At 42.7% G+C, this 4,555-nt stretch overlaps 1 pseudogene; it reads right to left on the bottom strand.

Annotated features, from left to right (window-relative positions):
* Nucleotides 1–2,027: 2,027 nt before the first annotated feature.
* On the bottom strand, nt 2,028–2,461 carry LOC119246724 (stathmin-like; annotated as a pseudogene).
* Nucleotides 2,462–4,555: the final 2,094 nt, after the last annotated feature.

Below are 4,555 nucleotides of genomic sequence, written 5' to 3' on the forward strand. Positions count from 1 at the left end.
GTTCCCTTACTGGGCAAAAGAGCATTAAGGTTGCAGATGGAATTAAGTTTGCTAATCAGCTGATTTTTAAGATTGGGAGATTAGTTAGATTATCTGGGTGAACTCATGTAATCCCAGTGGTCCTTAAAATGGAAGATGAAGGAAGAAGTGATGCCACATGAGAAGAAATGAACTGAAGTTGCTAAATTTGAAAACAGAAGAGATGGCCGTGAGCCAAGGAATGCCCGGGCCTCTCAATGCTGGAAAAAACAATAAAACAGTCTCCCCCAGGCTGTCTAGAAAGGAACTTGGACCTGCTGGCTTCTTGTTTAGAGCCCACTGAGACTAGTGTCAGAACTCTGACCTCCAGACCTGTAAGATAGTGAACTTGTGTTGTTTTGAGCCACTAGGCTTGTGGTAATTTGTTACATCGGCAACAGGAAACTAATACAACATCCTTTTTTATCTGTGGTTTTTTTTTTTTTTTTTTTTGAGAAATGGAAGTCAGACTTCGGTATTTTCCAGTTAGCATGGAATGAGTATTACTACAGGAGCCTGATAGGGCTATTGTATTTGTAGCCTTTAAATTAAACTTGGTACATTTTTCTAAATGTATAGTAGTTACAGTGTTCCTTTTTCCTATGATGCCTGGGTGTCTACTATGTGAGAACAGCCCTAATTTAAGAAATACAAGAGAGTATACCTGTCTTTCATCAGGTCAGCCTCCTGCCCTAGTGCATGTATTGCATAATTCAATACTATACACATTATATTAATGACCCATAAATAAGATCTGAGAGGAAACTTGCAGTTAGAATCAGTTAGAATCAATTTGGCAGTCAGGCCTAGAAAACAATTCATAAGCATTTTTGCCTTTGTCTTTTGTGACCCCAGAAGTTTTCTCCAGACTTAAATTGGAGTAACACAAAGGATGAATTCAAATGAGCCTGGAAGAATTTTCAAATCACTGTCCAGAATGAGTTCATGTCAGGGGTCTAATAGTAAGAGCACCCGTGGAAAAATCTTTAGGGCTTGATGTGTGCTTTTTAATTTGCCCAGAGTGCACATTACAATTTAAAAAAAAAATCCAGCAAGCAGAGTGGTGGTCACCAAGAAAACCTCACCTTTCCCTCACCTTTTCCTATGTGACCACCTACCCCATCTTGGGCTCCCTAGATGGTGCTTGCACAAGGGAATGAGTGCTGGGATGGGGGTGGAGCTTTCAGGAGGGGCCTGAGTGGATGCATTAAGGAACCGAAATTGTCTGAAGACACAGGAAAAATGGTGGAAAACTCAGTATCACCATTGCCAGAAAGCGATAGATGGCTTTTTTTACTTAAGCTCCCAATTTGGCTTTATACTGTAGCTTATGTGAGTTTTTATTTTATTTTATTTTTTTAAAGATTTATTTATTTATGCATACAAGAACTGGGGTACAGGCCAGAGGTGTGGGCTGTGAGAGGACTCACCAGAGACAGAGTGGGGAGCAGAACAGGCAGAGCTACTGAAATACACTGCTGAGGGGAGCAGCAGACGAGACAGGAGAGGTCTGCTGCGCCATGTGGGTAGCTCCCGGGCTGGCTGGGGATGGAACTCGTGCTGCAAAGGCTGCAGATAGCTTCACAGTGCGGTGCTTAACCCCTTGTGCCACCAGGGAGGCCCCCCAAATTGAAATTTAAAAGTGAATAGATAATCAGCATCTAACAGTTTGGAAGAAACCAGTACATACTCTTCACAAACATGTTTTCACTGAGCCAATATGGTACTAGCCATTAACCCAGTACACCAAGTTAAGTGTTCTGAAGTAGAAAAGGTGAACAAGAACATCAGCTACATTAGAGAGTCTTCAACACTTTAGAAAAACAGTATAACACTTTGTCTTGCCCCTTTAGCCCCTACAACAGCATCATACAGTCTGAATCTACCTATACAGTCCTTCCTCAGCTACTAAGATATCTGTCAGGTAGGCAAAAAAAAAAAAAAAAAAAAAAGGTGACACTTTAGACATTTAGGACAGGGAGGGGGAGAAAGTCAGTTCTCAGAACAAATCAGTCAGCTTCAGTCTCCTTAGCAGGATCTTTGGAGTCTTTGTTCTTTGGTTCTTTTGTCCTTCTCTCACCAGTGCTCCGTTGGTAGCCCTTTTGTGTTCTCAGTTCTCTTTGTTGGTTTCCATTTTGTGGGTCAATTTCTCTCCCGCCATTTTACTGAGGTTGTTCTTTTCTGTTGCTTTCGGGAGCACTTCTTTCTGGCGCTCTTGTTTTCCAGTCATCTATTTCAAGACCTCAGCTTCATGGAACCTGTGTCCTTCTGCAGCTTCTAATTTTGTCTGCATTTCCTCCAGGGAAAGATCCATTTTCTTTGGAGGGGAAAGGGGGAGTTCTAGGACAGATTCTTTTGAAGGAGGGCGGAGAATCAGCTCAAAAGCTTGGCCTGAGGCACCCCCCTTTTCCAGTTCTTTCCCCTGGATATCAGAAGGCGTCATGGTGAACAGAGCACAAGAGACAGGCAGTGTACTCTGCATAGTCCACTGGAAAGGAAAGTCCTGCTCTCTCTGAGCTGCCTGGCCACACTCTGAGCACCAGCAGACCCCTGATTGACGCATATTTGATAGGTCCTACTTGCGTTCCTTTTAAGACCTTACAACCCATTCCACAAAACCTATCAGTTTCCCCTATAGTATATCACTCTTGGCCCTCTCCTTCCTATAATTGATCAGCTGGAACTATATAGGTCACTGCTTAGCTCTCATATTTTTACATACAGTAGTAATTATTATTATTAATTATAACTCTCCAATTAGGGATGAGTAAGTTTCACTAAAATTGCAACCAAAAAAATAGAATAAATTAGACAAGAGGAAAAAGAAAATCATGTAAAACTGGCATTAGCACCTTAAATAGGTACCAGAAGTTCTTTCCACTTAATAAATAAAGGTGGGTCACAAATTTTCCTCTGAGGTTCCTAGTGACCCAAGTAAACAGGCATATACACCTTGATCTTGGATTTCCAGCCTCCAGAACTGTGAGAATATACATTTCTGATGTTTAAGCCACCCAGTCTGTGGTATTCTTTTATGATAATCTTAGCATACTAATACACTTGCAGCCAGTAGACAAGTGTGCAAAAGATTTGAACTGGCACACTACGGAAGAGGAGGCCCCAAATATCCAACAAACATGTGAAGGATGTTCAACCTCATTATTCATCGGGGAAAAGTAAATTAAAAAGAACATTACACAAAATCCGGTTGTAAATTTTTTTTAGTGGTAATTCTTTATACACTGCTGGTGGGAGTGTAAAATGACCCAACTACTTTGGAAAAACATTTGGAATTATTTAAGAACGTTTAAAGCTGTGCATCTTCTGTGACCCAGAAATTATCCTTCTCCATGCACGCTCAGAGAATGGATCAACAAATTACGGACTACAGCCAATTATCACTGTGTGATAAAAGCCACCTCCTAAAATCCAGTCAATCAGTGACAAACCCTCCTGAAAGTCAGACAATCAGTGACAACCCAGATTTCTAGACAACAACCACTCAGCAAGCACTGGCTCTAGCCTCTCGTTATGAATGTCCCTGGGCCACTGCAGCCTTACTCCAGCAAGTGCAGGAACTCAGTGGAACTCCTCAGTGTATACAAACTTTCACTGCTCTATGTCCACCCATCTCTGAAGTCTCGATTCCCCAAAGCCTTCACAAAGCTCTGGCTTCATTCTGGAAAACTGAACCTTACAAATACAGTTCACCCTCACAAGACACATGAAGCTCACTTTATCTGCATCAGATATTGGATGCAAAGTCTCTGGGATAGATGTGTCTCACAGTGTGAGGTTTCTGAGCTCTTTGGGGATCTCCTTGGGCAGGGTGGGGGGTGAGATGTCTAAACTGTGGAGTTCTGTGTGCAGGGTTGCTGTCTCAGTGAATGCGATCTGGAAGGGTTTGTGGTCTCATTTCCAGGTTGGAGTCTGAGATTTGCAGAGTGCATATACCAGGCACTGAAAGCATGGAACACTTCTCAGCTTTGTACCTCATGGGGCATGGTGTCTGAGCTCTTCCAAAGTGTCCACCATAGATCTTGGAATTTATATGCATTTTTTTCCTTAAGAGTTTGAGCTCCTTGGGCCTCCCTGGTGGTGCAAGGGGTTAAGACGCAACCTATGAAGCTATCTGCAGCCTCTGCAGCACAGAGTTTGATCCCTGGCCAGGGAGGTGACCCACATGGCGCAGCAGACCTCTCCTGCCTCGCCCGATGCTCCCCTAAGCAGTGTATTTCAGTCAGTCTGCCTGTTCTTTTCCCCACTCTGTCTCTGGGGAATCCTCTCACCCTCCACACCTCTGGCCTGTACCCCAGTTCTTGTATGCATAAATAAATAAATCTTTCAAAAAAAAGTTTGAGGTCTTTGAAGTGTGTGTAGAATTTTGTCCCAGAGTATGCCAGTGTTGTTTTTAGTAATGTGTCAAAACATACGGCCTCTCTATTCTCTTGGCAGATCTGTATCCCAGAGTGTGTGATCTTTTTCTTTTAAGATTTATTTATTTATGCATACAAGAGCTGGGGTGCAGGCCAGAGAT

Source organism: Talpa occidentalis, unplaced genomic scaffold (genome assembly GCF_014898055.3).
Source record: "Talpa occidentalis isolate TD23 unplaced genomic scaffold, MPIMG_talOcc4v2.1 talOcc4.15, whole genome shotgun sequence".
Classification (NCBI taxonomy): Eukaryota; Metazoa; Chordata; class Mammalia; order Eulipotyphla; family Talpidae; genus Talpa; species Talpa occidentalis.